Here is a 13,977-nt window from a genome sequence, read left to right as displayed (position 1 = left end):
AAGCGTGACAGGTTACAGATAAGGCGCAAGCAGTCAGGTGATGTATGCACTTTGATACAATCACCGTTTTCACTCCGCATATTTGAATGAATTTCTTTAAAATGTGGAAGAAAAATAAAACGAACTTCACTATATTGTGGGCAGGGGGTTAATCCTGGTTAATTGTAGGTCAGTATAGATGGAGAAGGTCTTTATCAACTCATACAGGTTATCTTGATTAGGTAATATATTTAATCGATATATCAGGGTTGGTGGGGTTTTGTTTTGCTTTAATACCTATTTCACTTCAGTATTTATCAATTCGTACAAAGGCACAGTGTGTGACACAACAGCAGCTGATATTTGTACCAGCCAGTTGTCAGCGGGATGCAGAGAGTAAACAAAGCCCTGCTGATTGGCAGCCGTTCCACTCTGCAGAATCCAGCGAAAGACAGCTCAAATTGGATGCAAAAACAGCACACTTAGATTTCAATTTCTCTTCACAGATGGGAGCAGCACGCACATTGCTTGTGATTTGTCTCCAGCACCTGAAACAGTGATCAAATTGACACAGTCCCACAGAGGCTGCCCGCATGCAAGGCGCTGTGGACTCACACTGGGTTGCGAGACCAAACAGACAGACGGGCGGCCAAAACGGCGACATGAGAGGAGGTATCAGACTTCTTCGATGTGGGCGGCTTCCTCTGAGCTGCCAGCGCACCACTGCTTCTCCTCTCGCTTTCATCTTCTCCTTTCTCGCCCGCTCTCACGCCGAAGTCCAAAGCCCAAGAGAAATTAGTCACCCTGCACGCTGCGGCGAGGGAGCTGTTGTGTGTGCATTTGAAGAAAAGACGGCGTGCCAGGAGGACAGAAGAGAGCAGAGAGTGAAAGAACTAAATAGTTTTTCATTCCAGGGCTTATAATTCTGCCTCATACCTAAAAAAAAAATGGATGCTCCTATGGAAAAAGTACATCAATCTAAGCATCAGAAAAGTGCTGCGTTGACAATTAAAGCCTCCCTGTACTGTAGAGGAAGGATGGAAGATGGATCCACAGGAGCCACTGAGTTTGAATGTTTGCACGATTTATAAAGGGTTTAGCCCCTGCATCCTGTAGTGACACCGATCCTTTAGATCGTTTAAAGGTGCAGTACATGCATTTTAAGAGATCTCACTTTTGTGTATAAGTTGGCAGTGGTGAGTGTATCCAGTAAGTCAGTGCCCAGCTCTTTTGTACTTCTGTCAGATTTTTGAAAGTGTATTATTAATCCAAAGACTTCAAAGAGTTCCATCCTCTGGCATGTTTACAAATCAATCTCCAATTTTTCTTTCATTCAAGAGACTATTTGACAGATTTTTTTTAAAAATGGGGGAGTAACATTAGGTATGTTACTTTAGGAACCAAAACTACATCATAAAACAATCTTATCTCAATAGTTGAAGTTAATATTTTTGCACCTTCTATACCGATTGATTCAATTCAGGGTTGCAGGGGAGTCGAGCTGACCCCAGGGCTAAGTTATGGCACACCGTAGAGAGGTCACCAGTCTTTCACGAGGCAACAACAGCCAGACACAGTCACATATAATCATATTCACATCTACAGGCTATTAAGAATGAACTTAAACTAGAGTTTAAGTACAAGCAACCTTGGAGGGCTCCGAGAACAAACGGATATGAGGGGAGCACTTTTCGAGTGTGTAACTTGTAAAGATTTTCGTTTTTAGTAGATGGTATTGAGGTTAGAATTCGCCCTGCACAACAAGATCGTCCACGGTTCGAGTCTCTGTTGGGGCTTGGAAGCATTTCCGTGGAGAGTTTTCTGGTTCTCCCGTGTGTGTGACTTTTCTCCAGATAGGCAGATTTCTTCTCATAGTCCAAGTTAATTGGAAACGCTAAATTGCTTGTTGGCGTGAAAGTGACTAAGTAAGTGTGATTGTCTCACGGTTTACCCTATGATGGACTGGTGAACTATCCAGGGTGTATCCTGCCTCTGTCCAAAGTCATCTGTTATCAGCGCCCCCACCCTACAATCTTGTGTTGTTAAAGCAGTTTAGAAGATGGATTGATAGATTGGCTAAAAAAAAAAGAATGTCGCTATTTGCTCTATCAATTAGAACTTTGCCTTCTTGAAAGTGGGAAATATAACCATTGGGGGGAAAAATAAACCCTGGACAGTTGTTATTATGCTGAGATTTACCCACTGTATTATTGCTTTTCTGTTCTTTTTTTGTTGAACTGCATCCCGAATATCCAACTTTAATGCTAAATGTCACAGACAAACAGAGCTTTTCCTTCCAGAGTAAAACGGTGTCAAAAACAATATCCTATATCAGTTCTTCTATGCATTTAAAAGACATTTTGCAATGCTGTGGATTTCAACCTTCTTTTCACAGGTAATTATTTCCCCGATGGATAGAGCGGTGTCCTCCCAGAAAAGCACTAATGAGCTCATCTGAGCTCCTCCTCGACACTCCTGGCTCACACTAAAAGACATTCCCCATTTTACCTTAACACAACTGTGTTTCATCCATAAAAATCACATTAAAATGAGACTGTTAAATCTAAATGCATGAGAATAAATAAAAGGAAAATGTTCTGTATGTATTTATAGTCCAAGTAAATTGTGAGCATAATTGTCTGACTGACAGAAGAAGTGTTTCAGTGGATGAAAGTGTCGCGGAAACTGCCGCTCCCCTTGAGCTAATTCTGTCATGCAGGCAAGAAAGCACAAGTACCTTGAATTCTGTGAATTCTACGATCGTCGTACACGATCGCAGTTCAGACGCTGGCTTAGGAACAATACACTGAATGACATTTTGGAAATACAAGCCTGCTTTGAAGAGTCCTTAACTTTCCCTGTGTGGCTGTTGGGATGAAGGAAATGAAAGTCAGGTCGCAAAATGCAACTGCAGAATCAAGAGACCTATAAACGATGTCAACAAACTGCAGGAGGAAAATGGCCCTACTTTCAGTTTAAATGCAGAGATCCCAGCTTGAATAACTCTATATAGTTGAAGTAATCACAGATCTTACATTAGTCACTAACTTCATTGGGTCCACCGTCCTAACTGTCTTCAATAGTTATAGTTTATCAACAAGGAAAACGACAGTCGCAGAAAATACCACATCCAACTGGAAAGGTCCATTTGTAATAGCAGCTTTTTTACCCAGAGAGGGAGAAAGAGCAAGAGAGAGAGAGAGAGAGAGAGAGAGAATCTAGCTCCCTTACTCCCTTGGGAACCAAGGTTTAAGAAGTGGTGCTTCTGGAAATCTGCAATTCCCAAACCTTTTTCACTGAGCGGACGGTTAAGGGCTCGGAGAATCGAGTTCCTTGCTGCTGTGCTGGAGGAGGAGTTGATAGAGATTCAGCGCAATGACACATTATTAAGGACCAAGGCTTCCGAATACCGACCACCTCAAGGAAAACAACAGAGGAAGGGATTGAAGAAAAAGACAGAAAAAGCATGAAGGAATGAGATAAAAAAAAATAAAGAACAAATAACACAAGTATGAAAACCGCCTTCATGGAAGAGCGAATTTCTCTGCTCGGGTTCTTCAACACTCAAAACCTCATTGTCTTCAGAGTCCACAACGTTTTAAGTGTCAGCTGGAAGAATTCCCAGGTAGAGCTTGGAGATTCCTCCACTGTGTACAGAGCGTGTCGAGAATTGACAAATCCACATGGGCTTTTTGTTTGTTTACACGTGTCATCCCCGTACAACAAGCAGTGCTTAAACCTGGTCTGATCAGCCTCCAAACAAAACAAATCAAATCCCGAGTCTAAACTTCACACAATGTCTTTTTTTTTGTATTTATCAGTGGTTTCCATCTATTGCTTGCACAGAAAAATCAAGTCCAGCCAGATGGAGTGTCATATTGTTTTTACAATAGATAGCTTGAAGGTTTGTTTTACCAATCGACAAATGGTTTTTCTTCCACTTTGCGGCGCTGATGTGAAGACACACTCAGTGTTTGTTAGGGTGATAAAACCTTTAATCCGGACACTCAGTGGTCGCCTTCAGTTGGATGCGTACCAAGAACTGCCAAGAAGAACAAGGCACAGAAATCCGCCTGCCGGCCAGATAATATCGCTACGTCGGGTTTAAAACACGCAGAGATCTTCCATGATAGGTTGAAGGAAATTGTAATTGCTCTTACATTTCTTTGGGGGGCAATTTCCTGTTGGGGTTTGCCTTTTTCTAAACCTATCTCAACACTCACCCACTCGCATGAACCTCCTTACTCAACCTTCCTCTTCTCTTCTTGCCTGGCAGCTCCATCCTCATCAGCGTTTTCCTCAACATAGCCATCATCTCTCCAACATACATGACCAAACCACGTCGACCTCGTCCATCTCAATTTCACACCAAGCAGTCCACCATGGGCTGCGCCTCCAACGTGCTCATTCTTAATCCCATCCATTCGGCTCACTCTCAGTGAAAAACCACATTATCCTCCGCTCTGCCACCTCCAGTTCAGTCTCCCCACTGCAAATGATTTTGCACTTGCCAAGATTTAAATTCCAATTTTTATTTATGATAAGATAATTTGACTTTGAAGTCATTTACTTGTTTTCTGTCCTCAATTTTACAGTATAAATTTACTGGCTGCATGGACAGATAATTTCAATAGTTTTAAGTCATTTGTGTAGTGTTTAGATCTTATATTTGGGCTCCCCCTCTTTTGCAGGGTTCTCCAGTTCTGCTTCTGGAAATTCACTGTCCTGCATGTTTTAGGTCACTCCTCCTATTGGTGAGATATAAATTAACTGGAAAAACAAAGTTGGTTATTTGGAATGGGAAAGCTGCTTGATATGTCAGGATCCTTCCTCCTTAAAACAGAGCTCTTACATATATTCAGTATATGTGTAAAGACGTGCAGAATTATCTGAAGGATTGTTTGCACAGTGGAGTATCTGACAGAAGAAAGATTTGACATAGCACTACAATTCTAATATTCTTTTTTTTCCCCCACAGAGGTTTGAGATGTGTACTGGAATTGAAGTGTTTCTGCTCCGACAATAAGAACAAGAGCAACATTTGAGACCACATCTAATAGGGCTCTTAAGAAATCCACCAAACTGAATCAAAAACATCAAACACGAAGCTAAACGTGTGGGTGGAGGGAGTGGGAAGAATGCGTTTATATGCATTGCCGAAGCCATTTGTTTCAGTTAACACACGAGTGCCAGATGAACTTTAGTCGTCATGATCATCTGTACGCCAGTCATGCACACTGATCAGCCAACAGAAGGAGCCGATATAATACAATGACAGCTTGAAACGCGGAGTGGGAGAATCAGAAGCCTGTACACACGTGCATGATGTGCCTATACACGCATCATTCACATAAATGCTCAGGAAGACACCCACTTTTTACGAATGCCGCTGCAATTCAGCTGTAAACGGACGCACACTCGCTCTCTCACCGCCTGGCTCTCCTCTCTCACACACACACCCACAGCCAAACACGCACACAGCAAATCAGCATGAATAAATAAGAGATGGAGTTGTGCTTCACAGCCTAATCTCTCAGGAAAAAACAGCTTGCCGCATCGGCAAGGATCAGCCCGGGCGAGTGAGTGGGACACTGCTGGCTTCCAGAAAACCAATTTGTTAGTTTATTGTCTTGGTGTTTAGTTTGTGGTTACAGTTCATGTCAGCCAGCCCTTCCTGGGCATGCTCCTTTAAATGGCATCTATAAAACATGGGATGTACTCTCCTTGTGTCCTCCTCCTCCTCCTCCTCCTCCTCCTCTTCCTCTTCCTCTTCCTCCTCTGTACACGTCGGATCTGCACAAAAGCAGCACAATGCTGCATTACGTTTGCTATGGTGGAGCTTTGAATTCCCCTTTAAGTGCCCGGCGGATTCACCCCAGCAGTTTGAGCTGGCGCGTTCAGAGGTGGAACAAACTGTGCTTTCTAAACACATTAGCGTGTGAACGCCACAGTGCAGCGAATCTTGAGGTGCTGAAATCGGGTGTAATCATGTAGATAGATGGCTGACTTTTTATTGTTCGCTAAACCAAATCTGTAGGGTTGGTGTTGAATACCGAGCTGCTGAAATGATGCAACACCAAGGATTTTATGGTTAACTCGTGGTGCTGCTGTATTATGGTCTCTGTGACAAGACACTGGATTGTCATACGTATCCTGGTACACGGGTATGCCCATCACGTCCAAACTAGGTGAGATGCAAACACATCGGCCATTAATGGAGGGTTGGCAATAAAAATCAGGTAATCTGTCTGTTGGTGTTGCCGCTGCACAGCACAACACATGAATATATGAAGTGCAGAAATGACAGTGCATGTATTGTTTTGTCTCATGCCTGCAAACGCAATCCAGACTCTTATATTATGCCCTATTGATCTGACAGAGTGAGCAGGAAGCTGGCGGAGAACACAAATACTGCCCGGGGTGGCTCCTTAAAACTAGAGACAAGCCTCTTATCCATGGTGTTCTCTTCCTCTGGAAATCACCTGGTGGCTCATGCATATCAAGTACTCTCTCCAAGCCTCAGTCTGCACTCTGCCTTCATCTGGCTCGGCTGTTTGTTGCACCATCTGTATGAAGAGGCTTCTTTTATGAAGGCAAAATTGCGGGATAATTGGCCTCACCTCTGCATCCTGTTTACCCTAAACAACCACAATGGGCATTGTCTCGAGCTAACGACATATTTAACGATTTTAGTTTGACAACATTGCCGGGTATGTGCATGCAAGCGTGGTCTGACGACGCTATGGTGGCAAACTTCAATCTGTAGCTCCGAAACAAACACCTGCTTTTCACGGCAAGCACCGCAGAGTGAGTGATTTTTTTTTTCCAAGTTTCGACAGTGTTACTGTCAAGTACGGTGAAACTGTCACAGGGATCCCATCTTCAGTAATCCCAGGGTGGCCTTTGCTCTGCCTGTCAGCAATACCAACCAATAACCCTGCACAATAAAACCCTCCAGAACAACAGTGGGCCGCAGGCCGCTTCAAGGGCTACTGACGGCGATCTATAAAACAATATAATGGGTTGCCTGTCAGCGAGTGTGAAAGGGAAGATCTACGCCTCCTCTGACTCTCTGAGGAGACGTCAATTAATCACAGCAGAATTGTATCACCCTGCAATAGGAGTGTAAGGTTATTACCATCCCAGTATTCCGCAGGATGAAATGCGATGATGGCACTAATTGAGGGGAAGAAAAAAAAGAAGAAGAAGAAAAAAACAGCTGACCGCACAACACTTGTCAAAAGGATGAAGGGCAGATGAAAGAAAGCGGTGCACAGCAAGATGGACCGAGGCAGGGGGAAAAAGGGGGAGGGCCAAAATGGGAGGGGGGGGAGTGGAAAGTCAATGGGGTTGCAGAAAGAGAAATATTCACAGCAATGTGTAAGCATAATCATCAATATACAGAGACTGTGTGCCGAGCAGCTGACAACAAATGCTAGAGCCAGTTTTCATTAGGGATGCCATCCATGTTATCTCAACATAATACGACCAGATAACGGCATTGTACTTTTCTTAAGTCACAAACAAGCAGCTTAAAGCTGGAGGAGATTTTCTCCCATTTTGGAGTTCGGGGATTCACGCCGGCCCCTGTTATGAATTCAGCTCCAGATTTGCCTTGGCTGTTGTGGAGCTTTTCTGTGGGGAGCCATGTTTTTGTCTGGGGTTACTTTTGCCAAGGGACAAGTGATGGGAAGGCAGAGACAGTGGAATAATTTGGGCGTTCTTTGGGAGTGAAGTTGAGGTCAAAAGCAAGTAAGCATCAACTCTTTGAATTCCAGATAGATAGATAGATAGATAGATAGATAGATAGATAGATGCACATGATTATTTACATACTACTTATTATTGTTATCAAGTCTTTCATATTGCCTGCGTGCTCCCATACAGGCAGATCTCTCAGAGGGGAAACTTTAATGCAGTCATGATTTCATGTTGCTGCACAGACCTGTTCTTCTCTGAATCCACACAGTGTGAAGTTGAACATTTGCCAGCCTGCAGCTACAACCTGTACACCTCCTAAAATCATCGGTTTCCAGCAGCCACACGAGTTAATGACTATTTATCAGAGTCGAAACAATCGATCACTTAATCGATGCGTTTTGGTAATCACATGTTTGGCTGTTGCGCACAAGGATAATCACAATTTTAATGTATTTTTGTGAGAGTTTGATAGTTGAATAAAGTAGAAAATATAAAGAGGTGTTGGTGTTGTTGTTTTTTTTGTTGTTTTTTAATAATTAATCAGGATCTGTGGACCTACCTGTCGTTGTTCTCTCAGTTAATCCCTGGAAACGTCCCTCTCATTTATTCTCCATTGTCAAAGAAAAAAAAGCCAGAGAGCTCTTCTTTAGGAGAATGACATTTCCTCGTCGCTTCAAGACGCCCAGGACCAAACATAATCTGAACACAAGCGGTCAAAATGTCAAAGCTCTCCGGACGCACAATCCCCGAGTCGAACAAGTCTGAACTGGGGATGCGGGCTACTTGCAGGATGCGGACTTCAAAGTCTATAAAAGTTGCTGGTCCTCCGACTCTGGCTCACAACTTCCCCCCCGCCGGAGCGCAGCGGCAGCTGGACAAGGCGCCGGGCCGTCACTCATAGTTTCTGGATCCGGGCGTGATGCGCTTTTCCGCGGTCCTCCGTCCACATACCGGTGGCACTCGGGTTTTGGATTCGCCTGCGCGCAGTTCCAGAAATGGATTGGAAGTGTCCGAGGGATGGGAAGAGCAGCCGGATACATGCGCGCGAAGCCCGGTGGCGCTGCGCCGGTGTTTCAGCGCCACCCAGAGGCGCAGCCGTGTGTGATTCCGAGTGTGTTGATGGGATCAGGGGAGACTTTAATCTCAACCGGATTCACAGGATGACAACTGCAAAACAACGTGTCATCTCGAATGCAGCTATAAAGCAACAACAGCAGGGAAGTGAAGACTGTGCCAAATCCTGAGAAGTCCACATTTGCTGTACAAGGGTTAGGGTTAGTGTACATTTTCATCCTGGTGTGTTGTTTAGGATTCTTCATAAGATTGTTCACAACCTCTAAAACCGCTTCTTAAACTCACACTTTTGAAGAACTAATGTACGTTCTAGAGTCACGTGTTGTTGAACTCGTAGGCATGACAACTAAGGCATATTTTACAAGTTTCTCACATTCTACAACTGACACATTTTCCAGAACCCAGGCACACGTCAGAAGTCACGGAACATTTAAAACATTGTAGAACTGTCACATATTCTAGAACTAAAAAAAAAAAAAAAAAGAGGCAGAATTCTCACACATTCTCGACTTTGCATGTCTTCTACAACTGCCACACATTCAAGACATCTTACACATTCTAGAGCTCACACAAACTCTTACAAATGCTGGAGTTGCAGAAAATGTGCACAATTTGCATCTCAGCATTAGAGATGCATTTTATGCACAGTGCTCACTGTTTGATTATATATTACATACTATCACTGTGAACGTGGAAGGAATTACAAGAAGCTTAAAGCAAAATTACTGACGTGTTTGGTTTGATTAGTAGGAAGAAGTTAGTAGTTTGAGGACCTTCTTTCAATCCTTTGCAGTAAATACATTTTTGAAACTAAACAAATAGGACAGTCTTTGACTTTAAGGTAGGAGCAACACATCGCACATGGTGTAATGAGTCGCACTTTGACCTCACAGCAAGTTTCTCCCAGTTTGTGTCCAGGCAGGACCTCGCTGTAAGGAGTTTGACTGTTGTCGCTGTATGTCTGTCTTTCTGTGTTTGCCCTGTGATGGATGGCCTATCCATCCAGTATGTACCCTGGACACCCACAGTCAGCTGGAACCTGCTCCAGCCCCCTGTGTGACCGTAAGTTGGACAAAACTATATATAAGAGAGGTGGATTTAATAGAAATGAACTCAAATGAACTCCCCAATATTTCAAATCAGTAAAAACTGACAATATTGCTTCACTCCATTTTAAAAAGGCGACTGTCCCCAAATAGCTGTCTTTCTGCTTCATTTTCTTTAATTATCAATATTGTTCTTGGTTTTGTATGACTGCCTCCTTCGCGAGGTGTCTCTTGTAAAAGTGGGAGAGGGGGGAAATTCATCTCCCCTGCGTTGTGATTAAAGCTGTTTCACCAACAGACCAGGAAAAACACATCAAATAAATCCAACATAAAAGCTAAGTATTGAGCGCAAAACACAGACTATTAACTCACACTCAGATTGCACATTATCTGCATGACCAAGTTTTTTTTTTTATTGTTAAGGATTTCTCATATTTACCATATGAAATGGATCATTGTCAACAGCAGATCCACAGTCAATAAATTACATTTGTTGATGGGTGGTAAGTGGAGGCTGTTACTTTGAAAGTCACGGCTTTAGTATTTGACACACGATTAATATTTTCCATGGTCTTGCCATTAATTTTGTCAGCGTTGCGTCATTGCATTTATGAGATTAGTTTCACTGGAAGCTGAACTTATAATGAAGTTGCAAGGCTTCTTTACACGGCATTTATACCTTCTGCTTCAATCAGAAATTGCACATATCAAACACAATGTGTGAAAAAAAAAAAACTGAATAATTTAAATCATAGACATGACACCTTACTACTCACCAAGTTCATAACAAGTTATTTGTCTCTGACATTTAACTTCCACTCTCCTCAAACATTACTGCCCAGTCTACAAAGGCTTCCCCCCTGTAATTGCATTATCATCTCTCCATTTCTCAAGCAGTTTCTTTCGTCTGGCCCCCCTGAAAGGCAGGAATGGGTGGAATAATCAATACCAACCTTTGAAATAGCCTGTAGAGATGGGAGGCAAGCTTTTGGATTTGGATTTGATTGATTCTGGACCGCCCTCAGAGAGTGTTATCATCATAAAGCCCAAAGCCATCGACCTCATAGACATCACCGATAGCACACACACACACACACACACACAAACCCACACATGTAAGCAAAGTCAAAGGGCAGGACACACAACTCCCTGTGGACTGAAGACAAAGAAATGTCAGTGCATTACCATTGACCAGGGTAAGCCTATGAAATCCAACCCTGATATGCAGACCGGAGCCTTCTCATCACTTTCTAAATGACTATCAATATAAAAGCTGTTATTTAGATTCTATTTGCATCATTTATATCATATGATTCCCAAAGTCATCGAGTTTCTTTCTTCCTCTCTCTCGCTCGCTCGCTCACTCACATTGCGAGAGGAGGTGACCTCATTAATCTTCAGTGCATTGTATAGACCTATCCTGTCAAACCCCTGACACTGTGGTTAGTGACACAGCTCCTCTCATTAAATCATATGACAGGATGAGGTCAGCCAAGAGGTAAGTTGTCTCAGGCTGTGTGTGAGCAGATAAAGCCAGAAGTGTGAGCCTCCGTTGGAGGCGCTCGGAAACGTGTATCCTGTAGGTGGCAGCTGAGGTGACTCACGAGGTAATCTCTGTTAGGGAGCACTTGGCATCAAAATCTAATAAAAGCCTCTGGTTTTGTCTCTTTGAGGTCACTCCGCAGGGACAAACACACATCCTCCGAGCACAAGGCATCATGTGAACTGGCACCTCGCAGAAGAAAATTCACTGTCTTCCGGGGTCTTGTTACTGTAGGTGGCACCTTACATAACACTCATCATTCTCATGCTTGTCATCCTGTGATTACTTTCACTTCACACAAGGAACAAGGTTGCGAGGGCTTCATGGCTGTACATTGATTGTGGTGGTTTTCAGCCTAAAATAACAGCAACCTGCAGGGAGCCCGGGCGAGCACTCTGCCTGAACCCGCCATGGCTTTCACTGCAGAAGTGTTTGAAGACAGCGAGACGTCTAGCAGAAAATTGCAAGGGGAAAAATAGGAGGCATTATGGCCTCAGGAATGGAGCTCTCCATCAATAATGCAGAGGAAGCAGTGGTTAATGCCCCCTTTAATTCAACAGGTTTGCAGACACCAGCACAGTTATTCTTCCTTAGCTGCAGATGCTCAATGAGCAGCAGCTCCATCAGGCTTTATGGCGTGGTGTGCGGTTACACTGCCCGGTCTTTCCTCCGACCTCAATCTCGATTGCGGAGCCATTAATGGTTTTTCATCAGGGGCCTTCATAGTAATGGAGTTTCTAACTTCACCAACACTCTTGGATACCAGCTGGAGATGCAACACCAGAGAACAAAAACTAACACTGTGAAGGTCCAAGCGTTCATATTTCACATATACTGTAGCAACAACCGAAGTCAAGGTTTATCAAGATTTAGCTGCTTTAAGTCATAACGCTTTTTATAGTTTGCCTTTTTGTGTGTAGTTACGTTCAGACAACGGTTTTCTGCAAATTATATGTAAAAGTAAGAAAGCCCCAAAAACTATTTGAGGTAGATGCAGATTATTTATTTCGTTAAAAGTGATGGCAGAGACTTTACTTTGTGTTTCACGAAATCATTTTTGCTTTCTTGGTCTAATACTTGAATGAAAGCAAAAGATTTGCAAGAAAAATGTAGTAAATGGATTTAAAATGTGAATAAATGATGTGTAATCTACTGTTTTAGAGGGGGGGGGGGGTGTTTGTTTGTTATGAAATTTGTGTTTTTCTATCTGATTCAGGGGAATTAATAGTAGGTAAATTACAGAAACTACAAATTCACAAACTACAATAAAGCTGAAAAAAACTGCTTTATAGACTAATTGTTTCAGTGAGCTCGAGGAAAACAGTCAGAACATTGGTTTTCCCAAAGCTTTGAAATCACACAGTAAAATTGAAAAACTGCCAGATATATAGGAAAAAATGGTCACAAGCAAAAATTCAAATAAACCCAGACAACTTGGGAGTAAAAGAAAATTAAAGTAAAACAAACAAACTTAGTACATTTCTGGCTAAACAGCTAAAAATCCATTACATAAAACACGACCTCTTGGTATTACTTATTTAGTACACAACAAAGAACTTGTCTTCCATATGCTTTTATTGCAGGCTGATGGAATTGGCCCACAATATGAGCTTTATTTGAAATTATAAAGCCGTGAAATGAATGTAGTGGAGTAAAAATATGGAGTAGGAGTTGAAGAAAATAAAAGATGTCTGGAAACATTAATTGTCAAATAAATGCAGTGGGGTGAAATATGTGAGAAAATAAAACAATCATGCATTTAATTTTTTTCAACTAAACACACCACACAATAGGTCACACGTTGATGTAGAGGTTAGGAGATTTTCCTCAGAGAGAGACGTACAAATCCGGGTTTCCTTCCACGGCCTAAAAGCAAAGCGGGGACTTTGGGTTTGTCCTTAAGTGTGTTAGTGTGTTTCTCTGTGACAGCCCCGTGAAAGGCTGCCGACCCATCCAGCAAACCCGAGTGTAACAATGAAGTAGATGGACAGATCACACAATAAGTATGATTAAATATCTTGTGTAGGTTTTTCCTTCAGCTGAAAGAACCCTGGAGGAGCACGTTTTTACAGCGTAACTCGAACTAGAGTGCACTCTTTGTAAATGTCTCCTAGCAGCAGAGCTTTCCTTAGCCGGGACCAAAGTCTGAACTTCTATCACCCCAAACACAAAGCCAGAGAAATCACGGGGACTAATTCTCCCGCCATTCCACGGTTTCCCATGGATTCAGAGCAGCCTGCCTCAGCAGCCTCTGTCAGAGAGGCAGTGGGTCATTCATCAGGAGAGAGATTAAATCTTCATCCACTGCTACTGGATGTTGGGAGTACTTTATCTCTGGGGAAGGAAATAAAAGTAAAGTTTAAAAAAAATAAATAAAAATCCATCCTTTGAGGCAAGGGAAATCATTTAATTTCGTTTTATCACTTGCCAGCATGTGGTGTTGTCGACAGTTTGCAATGGAGCAGCTGCTATTACAGAAACTAGTCAAAACAAGGGAATAAAACAGAAGATGTGCCAACATACAGACACGTTTCTCATTGAGTCGGCAATAAAATGCAAAATCTCATCTGTTTAGGAGGCCCACAGACATAACGAGCAAAAGATTCCTATTAGGCGTCACTACAGTAGCGAGAG

At 42.7% G+C, this 13,977-nt stretch overlaps 1 protein-coding gene across 1 annotated transcript in view; it reads right to left on the bottom strand.

Annotated features, from left to right (window-relative positions):
- Window positions 1–8,702, bottom strand: part of tafa3a (TAFA chemokine like family member 3a) — a 109,545-nt gene extending 100,843 nt beyond the window's left edge. The window contains exon 1 of the mRNA XM_080462446.1: window positions 8,240–8,702. The gene's annotated coding sequence lies outside the window, so the exon portion shown is untranslated. The remainder of the gene's footprint in view (window positions 1–8,239) is intronic.
- Between the last annotated feature and the right edge of the window lie 5,275 nt (window positions 8,703–13,977).

Source organism: Lipophrys pholis (genome assembly GCF_963383615.2).
Source record: "Lipophrys pholis genome assembly, chromosome: 4".
Taxonomy (NCBI): domain Eukaryota; kingdom Metazoa; phylum Chordata; class Actinopteri; order Blenniiformes; family Blenniidae; genus Lipophrys; species Lipophrys pholis.
This window is presented reverse-complemented; position numbering and strand designations above follow the sequence as displayed.